General features: G+C 45.5%; 1 protein-coding gene across 6 annotated transcripts in view; it reads left to right on the top strand.

Annotated features, from left to right (window-relative positions):
- The first annotated feature begins 7297 nt into the window (after positions 1 to 7297).
- The window catches only part of TSC1 (TSC complex subunit 1), a 49749-nt gene continuing 38393 nt past the window's right edge, over positions 7298 to 18653 (top strand). For 3 of the 6 annotated variants that reach the window (XM_081803861.1, XM_081803859.1, XM_081803855.1), the window contains exons 1-2: positions 7352 to 7454; positions 16508 to 16570. The gene's annotated coding sequence lies outside the window, so the exon portion shown is untranslated. Of the gene's footprint in view, positions 7455 to 7730; positions 7754 to 16507; positions 16571 to 18653 lie in introns of those variants that run through there. The other 3 variants (XM_081803856.1, XM_081803858.1, XM_081803857.1) reach the window with 3 other exon arrangements.

Below are 18653 nucleotides of genomic sequence, written 5' to 3'. Positions count from 1 at the left end.
ACAGCCGGTTCTCTCCATCATAACGGTGAGTTGAGAAGCAATCTGTGGGGTAGGACTGTCCTTAGGCAAGCATCCTCTTCCTTCCCCTGATGGCCTTGGCACCCATTGCTGGCCCCTTCCTGAGTCAGTCCCTTCGCTGGAGGCTGCAAATGGTGATTCTTCGAATCCTACCATCCCTCCTATGTTTGTTATCTGGCATTTTTTCTGTGAAGAAGAGCTTTGCTTCATAAAGTGTGAATGAACCACAGTTCTTCCAACAATGAGAACGTAAATGATTAACTTTTCCCGTTCGTTGCTGATTTTCATCATAAGGTGTTGGCATAATTGGATCTTTTTGCTCTTCTCTCTTCTTTTTTACCCTTACTTTTGAGTATCGCTATAGAATCAGCAGTTTTTATTTATTCAACGTATTATTAAATGACAGGAACTCCTTTTTATGGTCAGTATATCAGTTTCTGAGGGCTTCTGTAACAAATGACCCCAACTGGGTGGCTTCAAACAACAGAAACTTATTCCCGCTGGTTCTAGAGGCTAGAAGTCTGAACTCAATTATGTTTCTTTTTCTGTGAACTTTCTGTTCATGTATTTTGCCCTTTTTTGCTGTGAAATAATTGTGTGTGTGTTTTTTTTTAAAGATTCTTAAGAGTTCTCTGTACATATTAGGAGGCTTGTGCTATACGTTGCAAATATTTTCTCTTACCTCATTTATTTTCTGACTGCTTATTTTTTTCCTGCCATGCAAAAGGTGTTTTGTTTTGTTTCTTTTAGGGAGGCTGTCTAATTTGTCGGCCTTTTCTTTTGTTGCTTCTGACTTTTTGGCCATTTTTAGAAAGGTCTTTTTTTTTTTTTCACCCCTGAATACAAAAAATTCACTCATGCTGGTTTTTTTCCTTTTCTTTCTTTCTTTTTTTTTTTTGAAGATTTTTTTATTTATTCATCTGAGAGAGAGAGAGTGAGCGCGAGAGCATGAACCAGGGAAGGGGCAGTGGGAGAGGGAGAAGCAGGCTTCCCGCTGAGCAGGGAGCCCAACACGGGGCTTGATCCCAGGATCCTGGGATGACGACCTGAGCAGAAGGCAGACACCTAACCGACTGAGCCATCCAGGCAACCCTCATGCTGTTTTCTTCCAGCACTTGTATGGTTTCATTTTTGACACTTAGAGCTCTGGGTCCCTTAGGAGTTTATTCTTGCATAGGGTGTGAGGTAGGGATCTAAATTTATCATTTCCCAAATGATCACTGCATATTCTTCAGAGGAGGCACAGCTAACATAGAACCTCTAATTGTGAATGCCCGTGCTTTGTGGGGCACGGGAGGGGGGAGGGTCTCATGGTGATCATGAGGCTAACATGGAACACTCTGGAATATGGCCCTGCACACTGCATTGCAAGGAGTGAAGAGAGGTGTGATGGGGATTTGCCCAAGGAGACAGCCAGCCCAGCATTTCAGTTAAATTAGCAGGCATTAAAGTCAAGATGAAATCTTTGACAATATTCAACAGACAACTCTCAAACTTTCAGGGGCCCTTCATTGCCTCCAGATAGAATTCAGGGTTCTTATTAGCTCGAGGCCCTCCAATGCTGACTTTCTTATCTTCTATTTCACTCATATCTTACATCTGACCATTTATCAAGCAAACAGTCGTAGGTGGTCTTGCTGGAATGCCTTTGCTCAAGCTGGGTCTTCCTCCTGTACTGCCCCTCTGCCCCATCACCATTTGGCAAATTCCTGATTGAACGAGAAGCAAAGTTCATAACCCACTCCCACCAGTACGTTGCCCTCATTACTCTGAGTACGACCTCTTTGTCTGTAGCATTTTGCAGGTTGATCCTGGGCTGGACCTGACTCTGAGTCACAGTATGGTTGATCCCTCTCCCATCCCATCTGCTGGATTCTATGCTCCTTGAAAGCAGGCACAGGGGATTGAATAGTGTCCTCCCCCAAAATTCATGCCTACCCGGAACCTCAGAATGTGACCTTATTTGGAAAGAGGGTCTTTACAGGTGTAGTACAGTACAGATGAAATCATACTGGCTGGATTAAAGTGGGCCCTAAGTCCATTGATGGGTATCTTTGCAAGAAGAGAAGCAGACACACAACAAGAAGGCGGCCATGTGGGGGCGCCTGGGTGGCTCAGTCTTTAAGCCTCTGCCTTCGGCTCAGGTCGTGATCCCGGGATCCTGGGATCCAGCCCCGCATCGGGCTCCCTGCCCCGCGGGAAGCCTGCTTCTCCCTCTCCCACTCCCCCCTGCTTGTGTTCCCTCTCTCGCTGTGTCCCTCTCTGTCAAATAAATAAATAAAATCTTAAAAAAAGAAGAAGAAGAGGGCCATTTGAAGACACCCAAGGAGAAGGTCACATGAAGACAGAAGCAGAGAAATGAGTGACACAGCTACAAACCACAGAACGTCAAAGTCTGCCGCACCATCCCAAGGCAGGAGAGAGGCATGGGACGCACTTTCCATCAGAGCCTCCAGAACGAACCAACCCTGCCCACACCTTGACTTCAGACTTCTGGCTTCCAGGACAGTGAGAGAATACATTTCTACTGTTCTCAGCCACCCCACTGGTGGTAATTTGTTAGGGCAGCTGAAGACACTCATATGGCAGGTAAGAGCAAAAACAATGTTTATTGACAACCACACTGTGGCAGGTGCTCTGTGTCTCATGCTGGACTGTCCCAGCAACCCTCTGAATCAGGTGGTTAAGGTATGGGCGTCCTCTCCATTCTCCGGATGGAGAAACTGAACTTGCTCAGCGACTCATCCAGGCCACATGGCTGGGTTGTAGACCCAGGATCTGAGGGAGAAGCAGGCTTCCCGCGGAGCAGGGAGCCCGATGCGGGGCTCGATCCCAGGATCCCGGGATCATGACCTGAGCCGAAGGCAGACGCTTAACTACTGAGCCACCCAGGCGCCCCTTGGAAAGGGCATTCTTAAACAAAACCTCAAAACCCAAAGTGTAAGTCTCCAAAAAAAAAAAAAAAGGAAATGAATTTGATAACATCAGGATTAATGTCTCCTTTCCAATGAAGTACGATACAGTTATTAGGATGATAACAGACTGGGGGAGATGTTGGGAATATCTGTAGCCGACAAGGGGCACATTGCTAGAACAGAGAAGAGGTGCTCCCACAAATCAACAAGGGAAAGATAGTAACTCTACCAACTCTACCGTGAAAATGGTAGCAAGATAAGAATCAACAATTTATAGAGGAAGAAACCCACAAGCTTAACAAGAATATGAAGAAACGCTCTATCTCACTAATAGAGAGAGGTGAATTAAAACAAGAACATGTCACCATAGCCCTACTGTGCTGAAAAAATGAAAGAGCTAGTCAATGCCAAGTGTTGGCAGGGATGTGGGCACTTTCGTGGATTTCTAGCGGGGAGTAGACTGGGGCAGCCCTTCTGGGGAATAATTTGGTGGTAAGTCTGTGCAAAATTTTTGGAGGTGATGGGTATGTTGAGAACCTTGGTTGCAGCAATGGTATTATGGGTGTATGCATATGTCCGCAGGCTTCCAGACATGGACAATTACATGTGTGCAATTTTTTTTGTATATTAATTATACCCTAATAAAGCTAAAACAATTTCTCTAAAAACAGCCAAAAAAAAAAAAAAAAAAGTAAGTCCACCAGTTTTACTCCTAGATATGCATCCCAAAGAAATTCTCAGCCGTATCCATAAGGGAACAAGGACAGTGATGTTTCTCACAGTGTTGTTTCTGGTGGGACTGTGGGTGTCATTCCCTGGGAGAGTGGAGAGTAGATCAGGCTAGATCTGCATCATTGAACAATTGTCAGCAGTTAGAAGCTACTGGCTAGATGAATACAAAGCAACGTTCATGGAGCTCTAAAACAATGGTGAGTGGGGAAAAAAGTAAGAAAGAGATTGTCATCTGAGACATAAACTATTTACATAAGTTAAAAGTACATGCTTATATATGTATATAGTCATATACGTACGTAGTGTAGACATGTATCATCTTTGTCTTTTGGACACAGTGCTAGACAGCGAGGGGCCGCTAATGAGACCGGGCTCCAGGGCTGTGGAGGCTGCCGCCAGAAACAGGGTCTTGGCCCTGCAGGAGATATGTGGCTGCTGGAGACAGGTCACTGGCAAGAGGCTGCCATACAGAAAGCTGAAAGCCGAAGCAAGAGGACCGCGCAAACGGATGAGGGAGAAGTATTTTGAACTAGTGAAGTCCTTCCAAAGGCCTTCAGATCTCATTGCATCTGGAAGGCCTCTTGTTCGCAAAAGAGAGAAACCTGGTAACCAAAACTAGCATTGGCAAAAATAGTGGCTGCCTCATGGAACTTGGGAGGCCAGCGCGAATCTAGCCTCAGGGACTCTAAAAATTCAGGAGATAGCAAATTAGATTTCTTTTTCCATCTCTGTCTCTGTCTCTGGGTAGGTCTTTTCCATCTTTTGGCTGGACTTCTCTCAGAGTTGATGTAGAAGATGGGGAAGTAGAAGATCACAGCTTCTTCACCCCGGTTTCGTGACCCCATGGGAAAGACAACCTCTCTTCCAGTATCCATGCAGAGACCCAGGGAAGCACCCTGATTGGTCCAGCTCAAGTCACATGTCCAACGGCCAATCACTTTGGCTAGATGATGGGGATTGGGAATTGGCTAGGCTGGGCCCAGGTGCCTGTGGCTTGAGGGTGGTACTGTGGTTGCTCTGGGAAGGCGAGGGGGAGACTCTGCACAGACAAATGCAGTGGATGTCTATCATCTACACCAAGTCAGCACCACCTGCCAACACAGGCTCAGCTCATTTGTTTCTTGTCACGTTCAGGCCAGGCGGACCATGACTGTTGGAGGAAGCCCAGCCGGGGAGCTCCTGCCACAAGGAGGCAAATGACAAAACTTCATCCCAGAGAAGGAGAAAATATCCAGGCAGCCCGAACCGAGAGTGGCAAGGGATGGTGGCCTCTGCCTGTGCTTTCTGGCCTCTTCTCTCAAGCCCCTGGTGGTCCATATCAAGAGAACAATTACCATTCTTCTTCCAGACACTGCATAAACAGTAACAATGTGGTTATGGCCCCCTTGAGGGCCAGCAGCTGATGAGCTCCATGGATCATTGCTCCCTTCCACGAAGGAGAACATTCCAGCAGGATGAGGTCAGAGAGCCAAGGAAAATTGGGGGTAGGGAGGGAGGTTCCTGGGTCAGAGCTCTGGAGCAGTGCCTGGCCCCTGACTCCACCCCTTAACCTGAGCACTCCGGTCACTGGCCTCAGAAATCTCCGAATGCACTTGGGTCCCTGACCTGGTATGAATGTAAAGGCAGTAGTCCGTTCCTGTGAAATGGTTTTTGGACTGGTGGAACTGGGAGAAACCAGATCCTTCCCCTTCTCCCCCAAACTTTTCATCTCCACCCCAGCTGACTATGCTTGGGTAGCTACACAGAATTTAGCCTGTGGTGGACCAGCTCCTGGGAGTGATGGATGCCGGCCATGAGCACAATTAACACAGTAACAAAAGTGACATTTATTGAAGTAGGTTTTACCCTAGTTATGTCTTAATGTCTCACTGATTCAACCTCAAATCCCCACTAGGTACGCATTATTATTCCCTATGTTGTGGATGAGGAAACGAACGCTAACTCAGTTGGTACAATGGCAGAAACCTGCATTCAAACTCTGATCCATTTGAATCAAGAATTCTTGGCTTCCCCCCAAAGCCTCCTTCACCATGTTAGACTGGTTGAATCCCCAGCTCAATAAGCCAGCGTGGTTATAAAGGTTGTGCACTGCTCAGGGGCCCTCAGGACGGTTGGGGGTGGGAGGGTAGGGGCTGAAATACACCCTGGGCTCTGCTCACAGGGGCTGTAGGCCCAGAAGGGGTGTCTCTAATTCTCACAAAGGCACTGTATAAGCTAGCAGCAGCCCTACTTGGGTCCACTCCGGGCCCCTCGGAATTCTGACAGCACCCACTGTGCTGGCCACTCACACACCTGGCCCCTTAAATCATAGGCTGACTTGCATTGTGACCCAATTGGTTCCCATGACAGAACTTGTTATTCCCCTAAGTCATCCAGCATTTACGGCCTCCAGGCTCTTGCTTCCTTGGTGCTTTTGGCCTGAAATGCCCTTTTCCTTTCATCCACTTCTCCATTTCTTTCTTTTTTTTTTTCAATTTTTTTTTTTTTTTTTAAAGATTTTATGTATTTATTTGACAGAGAGAGACACAGCGAGAGAGGGAACACAAGCAGGGGGAATGGGAGAGGGAGAGGCAGGCTCCCCGCAGAGCAGGGAGCCCGATGCGGGACTCGATCCCAGGACCCTGGGATCATGACCTGAGCTGAAGGCAGTCGCTTAACCAACTGAGCCACCCAGGCGCCCCTCACTTCTCCATTTCTATTTCATAAAACGTATCTTTCCTTGAAAACCTAAGCAGATGCCCACTCCTTCAAAAAACCTTTCAAAGTCCACACCTAGACTCATCTCACTCTCGGCTCTCACTCTCTTTGTACCAGTCATAGTGCTTATGGCACCCACCTCTGATGAAGAACATCACCTGTTGAGCATTTACTATGCGTGGGACTTGAATCCTCACTTCGGGAAGGCTATTATGCCCATTTCACAGAGGAAGAAACTGAGGCTCAGAGGACTTCAAGACTTGTTAGGTTCACACAGCTAAGAAGCAGAAGGAACGGAATTAAGGCTGCTTATTTTAAAGATGTCTGCTCTGATCAGGGTGGTTTCCCATAGCTGTCGTGACCACGTTCCTAATGTTAGCAAGGTGGGATTTTGCAAATATTCTGCAAAGGAAAGAAGGCTGCCCTTGGTGCAGCTTTTCCCTTCTTGCCTGGGCGAGCTGCCACTCCTCCAAAGCTCCAAGGCGTACCCTTCACCCATGCGGGCCCCAGTGGCTCTTTGGGAAACATGATCGCAGCTCTGTAGCGGGGCAGAGAGACCCTAGGGGGGCAGCCAGGTCTGCAAGCGCAGGAACGGCAGGAGGGAAGGCAAGAGACACCCCAACCACACCCAGCCTGGCCACCTTGTTTACGCCTCTTGCACGGCCCCGCCCGCCGGGCCGGGCACGTGACCTCCGCCCCGCCCCTCGCTCCCTCGCGTGGCTCCTCCCGCCACGCCGGCCCTTCTTTTCGCCTCCTTCGGAGTCACAAGATCTCTCAGCGGCCTCCTTTCGGGATCCTTCCGCCCGTCCCCGCCCCCCTACCTTCCAAACTCCCCTGAGTCCTTTCTCGAACGGCTCGCATCATCGGTAATGAGCAGGAGGGCCTCTTCCGTCCAACCGGGCTGCCGGCTGCGGTCATCTGTCACTGGAGTCGAGAGGGAGGCGAGACCCAACTGGGCACTCTTTTTCGTGGCGGAGGCTGCAGCGACCGTGGACATTTCACGACGGGGGGAGGTGCTGTACGTCCAAGATGGCGGCGCCCTGTAGGCTGCAGGAACTGTGAGGTAAACAGCTGAGGGGGAGGAGACGGTGGGTGAGTATGGGGTGTCTCCCCCTCCTTTTCATGGGGGCTTCTCGGGGCAGCCCTGGCACCATGACCCCGGTCTGGGAGGCCCCGAGGGACTGGGGCAAGGGGCTCACTTGCTGGAGAGGGAACCCCGGGAAGGGGTGTTCGGAGAGCTTACCCCTCCCTCTTATTACGCGCTATCTCTGGCGGGGCCCCGCAGAGCTGGCGAGTCCCTGGGGAGGAGAGGCGGGCCGGACCGGCACTTCGTCCCTCCTCGGCGGCCTAGGGGACGGCTGCACCCCCGGGGCGCGGTGCTGAGGGCAGGGGTGAGGTGGGCCCTTTCGCCAGCCCCTCACTTGGTGGGGTGACAGTTTCTCTCGGGGTGCGGAGGGCAGGAGAGAGACCCTTGGCCGGAGGGGAAGGGCCGGTGGGGGGAGGGCGGCTGGTTCTGGGGCTTCAGGAGAGGGGTCAGCGGTGGGGAGGAGAATGAATGGAGGCTGCCTGTGGGCATCGAGGACTCGCCTGGACTCGGTGTCTCCACTGAAATTTGCAGGACTAGGGTGCCTCCCTCCGGGTGTGCTTGTGGGTGTTTAATTGATGGTGAAAGACAGTTACCTGAAAGTGAGCAGAGGTGAACCTTAGAAACAGCAGAGCCACTCCTAGACGCTCATTCATTCATTTGAGGAACTGGAGGATGAAGAGCCCGCAGTCTGAGAGACCTTTTAGAATTAAAGCTCTTTGTGTTTCCTGTTAAAGAGTTTTGCTTCGTGTGTTTTGGATTTGGGCGTGGGGGAGCTTGGGAGGGGGCGCGGTCCCCCTAATAACAACAGCTCACGTTTATGGAGTACTCACTATGGAAGTGCTTTGCAGTCGTCATCTCCTTTAGTCCTTGCGACGAAGGGAAGAGGCAGCCTCTGTTAATACTTCCATTTCCCTGGTGAAGAAACTGAGGCCCAGAGAGATTAGGGTTACTTGCCTAAGATCACACCTCTAGGATTATCTGAGCCGGGGCTGGAATTGGGGTCTAGGACTATGCTATGGGTTCCAAGACTGTGCTCCTGCCATTATTTATACTCGCATTCATCTGTTTATACTCTAATTTATCTGTTATTTGACCAAAGCCAGCCTGTCATTCTAATTAAGTGATTAATCAGTTGGCCAGAGTTTGTGCACAAGTGCCTCTGTGTGTGTGTGTGTGTGTGTGTGTGTGTTTAATCTTGAAGAGGGGTACATTTGTTTATATACTTAGCTGTGTAGATGCGTAGCCGTAGGTGCATATGCACTTTAGCCTTGTTTGGGATGGCAGTGTTGTGCTTGTAAATATGTTAGTCTAAATCAGGCTGGCAAGTATTTGATGTTTTTATAAAACGGATGTGTTTACTGCAGAAAGAAGGCTTACTAAAATCCTTGCTGGTTTTTTTTTTTTTTTTTTTATAGAAAGCATAGAAATAGTACTTCACTTTACATAGAGTAAGCTGTAAAAGTACTAAAATAGAATAATACTCTTCTGAGATACTTTGATTTATAATTTTGGGATCAACTTGGAGTCATCTGAATTCAAACATGCTGGCAAAGTGGAGCTGTAAATTTCAAGAAGCATTATAAAACTGAATCTTCTGGGAGCCCTTGATTTACTGAGCAACCACCTGTGATTCTTAAGTTGAACATTCCTGAGTAAACCTGGAATATGCAAATGTGAAAGCTGATTTAGGGTTGTGCAGGGAAATGTACCTGTAACAGTCATGCATCAGGCAAATGAGGCTCCTCAGAAACACTGAAACATTCTTTGCTATTGCCCTGGGGAGCTGCAGAATCTTCCTCTAAACACCTGGTGTAAACTTAAGGGGTATTTATAGAAGATGTAAAATGAAAATATCCTCTTGCTAAAGTTAATATCTTATCCAGAACACTCTTACATCACGTGCCTGGAAGGGTAGATGATGTAAGCTTTCTTCACTTCATGCATTTCCTGGTGTCATAAAGACTTGGTATGTTTCTAAATTCCTAGTTAGATTCTTAGGCGGCTACCAGCCTTCTCACTTATCTCTGTTAAGTTGGAATGTCTCAAATCCTGTGACTCAGTTGTACTCTCCCTTGCTGGGCTAAGAGCAAAGACATCCCATACTGCTACTGTTGTGGTGTAATCTGATGCCTTTTGTGCATGCTTGGTTTCAGTTGTGAGCTGAAACTGAAGAGTCTTACTAGGACAAATCAAATATATACCTGTTTATGTAGTGTTTACAGAATAATGAAATTGCTGGGAACAAGAGATCTCAAGCAGTAGTGTTCCATCAGAACCTCCATGCACAGATGTCTAGCCTCACAGTAGGTGGACCTACATATTTGGTCTTCAAGGATACCCTGTATATATATTTTGGAAGAAGTCATAGGTGATTCTGCTGTACACCAGAAGTTGAAGACCAGTGGCTTCAAGTATCAATTTGGCTATTTTTCCCTTAATGTATCATTTATAGCAGAGGCATTTCCTAAAATAGTTTCTAAACTCTGGCGTGGGTAGTGGTGGGTGAGTTTTGGGCTCTGAATTACAACTGACTTGATCTTGTAGCTCTGTCTTCTTTCACCGTTTGTTAGGGTACAGTGATGCTCTTTTCCGGGTTCCAGAGCCATAGTGGACTAAAATTAGCTTTTCCTGGAATTAATTGTATACTCTTGGATGCAAATGAGCCAAAGACAGCAACACATCAACCATTTTAAGCTTTCCTAAAAATCAAATAGTTTTCGACTTTTAACAAGCCATTGAAGTTCTCTGAGCTTCAGTTTCTTCATCTGTGAAATAAGAGAGTTGGATTGTGAATTAGAGGATTTCTGATAAATTTCTGGGATTTCAAGTCCTCCTGGGGCTTCAGCTAAACATTCTGACTAAATTGATTGAATCCAAGTGTTAATGGCTTTATAATAATCAAGCAAATTGGTGACTCTTAGCCTGACCTGTTGAGTGATGACTTGTTTGTCCTTTCCTTTATATCACATGATTTTTTAAAAGGTAATTCCCTGTATGTTCATTATATTATAAGTCTCTCTTTGGGAGATCAGTTTTATTTATATTAGTTTTGTTTGTCATGTAAGTAGCTGAAATTAAGCGTGAAAGCAAAATGTACTCAGTAACATTCAAACCTGTAGCTTTTTGCTTTAAAAAATATGTGTGTATGATTAGCATACATTCACACTTGAGTTTTTTCCCTCACTGCTTAGTATAATTTAGTTTGCATGACAATACTAAATTTTGCCATTTAAATTGGTCTGAAAGAGGTCTACCATCAGCAATTTGAGATTATTCTTTTCTGATTTACTTTTTAAGCCTATAGTTACAAGAAATTAGTCATTTTTTAATGGTTTTTTATTTTTAAGATTTTATTTATTTGACAGAGCACAAGCAGAGGGAGAGAGAGGGAGAAGCAGGCTCCCTGCTGAGCAAGGAACCCGATGTGGGACTTGATCCCAGGACCCTGGGATCATGACTCGGGCCGAAGGCAGCTGCTTAACTGACTGAGCCACCCAGGCGTCCCAAGAAATTAGTCATTTAATATCTAATGTCTATATTTTTTTTGGAGGGGGTGTAAATAAAGAGTTCCCCCCCCCCAAAAGGGTGAATACCTTTTTTTATATAAAAAAGGTACATGATGTTAAGACCTTGCTAGTTTCTTCTTGTCCCTTGTGCAGTGCTAACTTTTGTTCTGTCCAGGGAAGTAGCAAAAGGTAACAGATGAATGAATTCAGATTGTCATCTATTGGGTAAAATGCCTTAAAAACCTAGCTTTGATATAAAACAAGGCATGGTAGTTACTGGCCTAGAACTCACAGGTCACTTTCTAAAGTAAAGAGACTGTGAAGTATTTGAGTAACGAGGGACAATTTTGTCTTTCTGTTGGTGATGGAAGGCCCAGTAGGGAGTGATAAGGAAGAACAGATGTAGCGACCTTAACATCTGCATGCATTCAGTAAGACCTGTGTTACTTTGAATGGTTCACAGAGCACAGTAGCAAACACGGAGTGTATCCATTTTAAATTAGGGAATGGTTTTATCAATGTTTCACATACAAGTTGTTACATGGAGAGACTGCTAAGCCTTACAGACCCAGCAATACATTTTGTTTAGTAGCAATACTGTTATAATCAAGTTTATATTTGGTACTTATTTCCTAAAAATCAGTGTGCCTAGCACTGTGCTAAGTATTTGACATGCTTGATCCCTGTGAACTCTTCCCACAGCCTTAAGAGACAGGATAGGGAGATGGGGAAACAGGCCTAAGGTCACTTACTCAGCTTCTGAGCTGGGATTTGAACCCTGTTGGTTGACTTCAGAGCCCGAACATTTCATCTTTCACTTTGATAAACGACATGAACTGCTAATTGTAACTAATTCATAGGTCAGTGGTTCTTAACTTTTGGGGGGCCTCAGTTCCCTTCCGAAAATCTGTGGGACGTTTTGGATCAAGTATCCCTTCCTGTCCCATCACTACCAAACAGTTCATACAGATTCATTCAGGAATTTTATGGACCCAGCTTGCAGCCTAACTGATTATTCTAGACAGATTGCCCCCCTTAAAAATGGATTTGGACTTTATTAAAAACAACGTGTTTTTTTTTTTTTAAACGGGTAGGTAGGAAAGGCCCAAGCCTTTTAAAAATGGACCTGTGTGCTGTTTGGGTTATAAGTCATTTTGTTAAATTTTTATATTGAAAGATTCTTTACACTTCCCTGGGAATTCAACCTTAAATGCCCCATTTTAAAAAAATCAGAAGTGGAGACCTCAGGTATGGAACTTGCTAAATGCTTGTCAGGCCTGGCATTCGGTCTGTGCTGCTGCCTTTAGCACCTGGCGGAGCTCCACTGGGCTTTTTTCCAAGGTTTATGCACTATGTATTTTTTTCCCTTTGAACCTCAAAGTATTTATGAAATTATGTATTAAATATATGTTTTTAATGTTTCTTGGCATCATCCTTCTTCTTCCTGGACCAGTGGTTCTCAACCTTTAGTGGGCATCAGAATGACTCAGAAGACCCCACCCCCAGAGGTTCTGATTCAGAGGTGTGGTTCCAGGCCCAAGGGTCTGCATTTCTAACAAATTCCCAGGTGCTGCTGCTGTTGCTGGTGTGAGGACCACATTTGAGAACCACTGTCCTAGACTATCAATCAAACCCTGTGCCTTTATTCCCTAGGGTATTTCTATTTTAGTTCTATGAACTTGAAACTTAAAGAAATCTTAACAGTTTGCTCAGATTTCTTTTACGGGAAGCTCTGTAGAGGGACTCTTTGAAATATACGTGGTATCTGTCTGACCTGTATTTTCTCTGTAAATAATTTTGTTCAGGCTAAAAGAAACATTATTTATAGAAGAGATACATCTTACTGAAATCCAGCTCTGTCTCTACAGGCAAGTTCGACAAGATTCACCTTTGAAATAGGCTATAAGCTTCAGCAAGTTGTCCTTCAAGGTCCCTAATGGCAAAAATTCTGAATGGCGAATCTGGAGCTCCCCTGCCCCAGTTCATGTGACCTTGAGAGGGCCTGCAGCTGCGAGACCGTGGAAGTCACCCACGACTACACATTTTGGCAGGTTTTGCCATCAGCTCCTTCACTCTGACGTACAAAGTAGTGTTTCCTACCCCCTTCTCCTGTATGTCCGTGGGAAGAGGGAATCGGAGCTAGTATCTTATCCTTTTTGGACGCTTTTGTGCTAAAGGTAGCTTTGTTCACTTGATAGAATACTGTCCTAAGAAATCACCTGAGACCGTTCCTGAGCCAGAGCTGAACACAGTAGTGTCTTAGTGTATGATTATTACTATTATCTTTGTTGTTAACATAATGGTGTAATGGTTCTGTTCTACCTGTACTGTACTTGATACTGAAATCGTCCGTCTGTGACTGAACCCGTATCTGAATTCTTTGAATTTTTATATGAAAAACCTGAGTAGAGACAGCAGGTTACGGCGAAGGGTATCTGCCTGCAGGTGTACGTCATAGACAGGTGTGCATGAAGTCATCTCAGGCGATGTGGTTTGCATTTCCCAGGAGTCGTAGGATAGAAAGCCACACAGAGTACTGGCCTTCCAGAAGTCTGAATGTTCAGCTGATATTTTCAGATAAAATACTTCCTAAAGGCATTTTCGGTGCCTGCCACTAGCATTTCATAAAGGGATAGGTAGCTCTTAGCACTCACGGCTTGTAATGCATCTCGCCTGGGGCAGAGAAATGTGAAAACATGTGTATGGGTCCAGCCAGTGACAGCAGTCCGTGGCTGTTAAGCTGGAGTTCATGGATAATCCTAGGTATATAAGCCATCTACCTATCTGAAACACCTTGAGAATGAAATTAAGGTGAACTATGAAAACAAATTGACCTGTGCTCTTTCTCTTTAATCTCAAAATACTAACAGCACAGAGCCTCTTCTTCTTCCTCAAACCTACCCTTTATTTATTTATTTATTTATTTATTTACTTTTTCCCAAAAGACTGCTTGTAGGAAGTGCCATCACAATGTTGCTTTTAGGTGAGAACACAGCTTTTGGGTCAGATATGAAAGAGGAAAAATCTAGATCTGGGGGGCATGTTTCTTCTTTAATTTGGCTCTTGAAGTTAAGAATGTGGATTGACCCTGTTATGCTCTGACAGGTGCTTCCATCCACACCCTTTTGGGGTACACATCTTTGAGGGGGGTCTTCTTCATTCCTCACTTCCTTTCAGAAGTTCACAGGTCACATCTCACTTGACTGACCGGAATGATTTTAGCTAGTAGTACTCCATAGGGCAGGATTTAAATATAAATAAATAAGTAAATAATTAAAAATATAAATAATGGCAAGTAGCCTTTGACAAGCCAGCATTAGATTGATGACAACTTATTACCATTAACCATTTTTTTGGCCTAGCGATAAAGAACTTAAGAAGTCTTAATGTTGAGAGCATTGGACAAAAAAAATTCTGATTTCCTGTGCCAGTCCCTTTGTCTAGGATAGTGATCTTGGCTGGGCGACTACAGAGCTCATCTTATATATATCCCAACTTTACCCTTGCCTTGGATATTCCTTTTCAGGTAAAAGATCCAACTAGGATTAATCATAACAGGAAGTCTGTATGACTCACTGGACTGACAGCTGATGTTAAGGTTGTGAATATTAGAGGCCTCTGTGTTTTAATTCCAGTTCTTTTCTTGATTGACTGTGGCCAGGCAGGCACTCCCCATCTGAATGATTTGGGGGGCCTTTCTGAGAGGCCAGCCCGCCTCCTAGCAGTGGACACACACTTGGAATATGCCACTGAGGACCATTGGTGTTTAATGCCTAGAATGTGCTTCACAAGGAGATATAATTACCCGGTCATGTGGGGCACGAGATTTTAATTGTTAGAGAGTTGCTCCATCCACGAGTTCGACTTTGAGCATCATAGTATAGTGAAGGGCTTATTGGCAAGCTTTCCCATGCTAACTCACTAGACAGACGCAGTGTGTGAGGCTCAGCTTCCATACTCTACCTCCCACCCTGGAACGGCGACCAAAGAAGTTGGTGAAACCTTTGCTGGCCTGCACAGAGTATATTTGCCTCTTGAGTGCCAGATGCTGCAGTAGGCCCGGGGTGTCCACTGGGGGACCAAACAGATGGTCCCTGTCCTTGCGGAACTTCCCATCTCATGACCAGACGATACCTAAATATAGTTTGAGTGGCCCACATTTTAAAGGCAGATTGGAATGTATTTGTAGAGACTCATATTTAATACGGTTATTTAATATGAGATCATTTAGACAGAAAGTATGGTAAAGAGGGGAAGAAGGTAGAGAAATGATAGCTGTCCACAAATATTTTATGCTTGTCCTGTGGAAGATCAGATTAAGGTCACACTGTTTTGAAGGCAAGATTCAGTTTCATATGTTTATTTAAGAACTGTTGTAATGGCTTCCATATTGTCAGCAAGTACCAGACACTGTGGTAGTTGCTAGAGCTGTGGGTACTGACTGAGCTGCTATCTCTGCCTGGGTGTAGCTTCTGTTCTAGTGAGGGAGACGTGTTCAGTAACTAATTACGCTTATTTAATTGGGTTGTGGTAAGTGACACAAAGAAACAGAGGCTGCTAAGCAAATATAACAGGGGACCTGACCTAGTCTGGGCACGGGAGTGGAGGGAAGTGAAGGCTTCTCTGATGGGGCAGTTTTTTTTTTTTTTAAGATTTATTTATTTGAGAGAGTGTGAGAGAGTGCTAGTGCCCGCCCATGTGCAAGTGTGAAGAGGAGCAGAGGGAGAGAGAATCTCAAGAAGACTCCTTGCTGAGCGTGGAGCCTGATGTGGGGCTCGATCTCATGACCCTGAGATCACGACCTGAGCTGAAACCAGGAGTCGGTTGCTCAACCAACTGAGCCACCAAGGCGTGATGGGGCCAATGTTTAAGCTGAGACTTTAGGGGTGAATGCTTAGCTTGGGAGTGGGGAGGCGAGAGGGGCGGGGCTGTAGGGAGGGAGGGGGAGTATGGGGCGTTGGCGACCAGTTGTAGGCCCGCTAAGTGCTTTGCACCCGGCACCGTTCCTGCTCTCGGGGCGTGTGTCCCAGGGCTTCTTGAGTGATGACCGTGCCCCGGGCTGCGCCAGGTCTGCAGGTGCATCATCTTCTGTAACCCTACACAGCCTTCTGAGGTAGAGGCCGCCATTCTTCTCACTTTCCAGATGAAGTAATAAGGTCAGACGTGAGGCATCTGAGAGAAACTGCCAGAAGTGGCCCAGCTAATATGTGGCAGAGCTGGGATTGTACCTCGGAACCCTAGGACTCGAGAGCCCATCCTGCCCATTTGTTTATAGCTTCAGTAAACAGACAGCTAACAAAAGGCAGAGATTACAAGTTCAGCACAATATAACGAATTTTCCAGCAACCAGCTGTTCAGAAATGTAGACAGGGAGAGGCACGTGCGCCCACTGTTGTAAGTGTTCATTCCTGTGGAAACTAGCTGGCCACCTGTCAGGGCTGGGGCAGGAAGGAGGTCGAACCAGGTGAACCCTAAACTCCCCCTGGGTGCATCTGGGATTTCACTTCATTGTAAGATTATTGTATACATTATATGTGTTTTTTTCCCTTCAGTGACCATGAAAGACACCAGGTTGACAGCACTGGAAACCGAAGTACCCATTGTCCCCAGAACAGGTAAGGTATAAACTCAGTCCAGTGGTTGGGGAGACAGAAGGGAGTCGTTCACGTGTGCAGGTGTGTAGGTGTGTATGTGTTTGTTTGCAGTGAGGATTTAACAGTTCTGGTTTTAGCTACTTACTAGGAACTGGTCCTTCTGTGGCATGAAGTAATTTTGTCAAATTACCCATGATTTGTTAATTGCTTATTCCGTGCCAGACACTGTGTTAAGTGCCTTCTTTATATGTGTTACTCGTTTGCTTTTTCACAGCTACACTTTTGATGTAGCCCCATTTTACAGATGAGGAATGGGGCTCTGAGATATTAGCTGAATTTCCTAAGGTTGTATAGCTGCACGTGGTGGACCTGTGACTCAGATCAGTTCTGTTTAGCAGCGAGGTTTGGTTTTCGCCGCTAAATGAAATCGAAGACTTTGTGTTGGAGCGAGTCATTTGACTAGTGCAGAGGCTCTCAACCCTGGCTGTGGAAATCCACTTGGATCTGTAAAAAAAACCAAATGTGCTCTCTCGGCCCCACCCCTTAACTTGTTCTGGAGTGGGGCCTGGGCTTCAGGATTTTATAAAGGTAATTCTAATGTACATCCTGGGCTGAGAACCCCTGAGCTAAGGAATTAGCATTTACATCTTAACTTGGCTTTATTTACTCATTGTCTTAATTAGTGTTCTGGGATGAACTATATGCTGTGACAGTTTCTAGGAATTGGAGGATTCTCAAGGTCCCAGAATATATCCTTCATAAATATTGAGGCTTTGGCACTTTTGTGGATATGAACTTGGTCTTAGTGACGTGACTTATCACTGAGCTGTAATTTTGAGTTTACTGGTAAGAGTGCCCAACACAGCAGCATCGTTTGTCTGTGGGAAGGTGTGGGGAAGATAGGGAAGCTGTCTGGTTTGCCGTCTGTGTGTGTTTAGCTCATGGGGTTCATGTAATGGCTCACTGGTTGCCACTATGTCACTGCCTGCCTCACCTGACCTCGTAGGAATTGTGAAATAAAGTAGGGATTTTTACCTTCAGGATGGATGTCTGGTCACAGAAACTTGGTACGGCCTGTAAATTATCTAACAGGAAGGCAGAAGCAGCATTCTCTCACAAGTAGGGGGAGCTTTCTGAGTGTGACTTTTCCTATTCAAGATTTTTGTGTATAGTTCACACTGTCCCTTCTTTAGAAGTCCGCAGAATGTGAATTTGAATCCAGCGTCGGGTGGTCGTGTTCGTATCATTGAGGCCCAAGCTGGCCCAAGCTGAATAACACACGTCGTAAATTTCAAATTTTATTCCACATTTTTCAGTATTGCAATTGTATGACATTTTAGTAGCTAGGTTTGTAAAGTTTGGAGTTTGTTTTTTTTTTAAAGATTTTAATTAATTTATTTATTTGTCAGAGACAGAGAGAGAGAGCGAGCGAGCACAAGCAGGAGGAGCGGCAGGCAGAGGGAGAAGCAGACTCCCCGCTGACCAAGGAGCCCGATGTGGGACTCGATCCCAGGACACTGGGATCATGACTGAGCCGAAGGCAGACGCTTAACTGACTGAGCCACCCAGGCGTCCCAAGTTTGGAGTTTTAATGTAGAAAAATGACTTTGTTAGGACTAGCAGCCAGATTGCTCCTGTGGTCACTGTGTCACATGTGTGATGCTGAATAGACGCTCGTCTCCGGCTGCCTTAGGCAGTGCCATCACTAACCTTTATGGAAAAAGCGGAATGTAATTTAGGGATGTTTCTGGGAGATTGTTTTCTAGAAGGAACCTGTATCCGGGATTCATAGGTTGGGCAAGCCTCACAGATCTTTTGTCTTTAGCTACTAATAATTGCTGGCGACCTGTAGCCATCATTTTGACAAGCTTTTTGTTTACATTTTTAACCTTCATAGACACAAAACTACAAGACATTGTCTTCCTAAAGTATTTTTGTAAGGTCTGTTTTGAAATTTGATTAGTGACTGTAAAATGTGTTAGAGGATTTCAGTTTTTCACTAACATTGTTTTCTTTATACTCTTTATATTCTTTATGTTTGATTCGAAGATGATTTATCATGGATGTTGTCGTTGGCTGTGATTTTGGACTTTTTCATGTGATA

The sequence above is a fragment of the Leptonychotes weddellii genome, chromosome 14 (assembly GCF_054177405.1).
Source record: "Leptonychotes weddellii isolate Sample4059 chromosome 14, ASM5417740v2, whole genome shotgun sequence".
Classification (NCBI taxonomy): Eukaryota; Metazoa; Chordata; class Mammalia; order Carnivora; family Phocidae; genus Leptonychotes; species Leptonychotes weddellii.
This window is presented reverse-complemented; position numbering and strand designations above follow the sequence as displayed.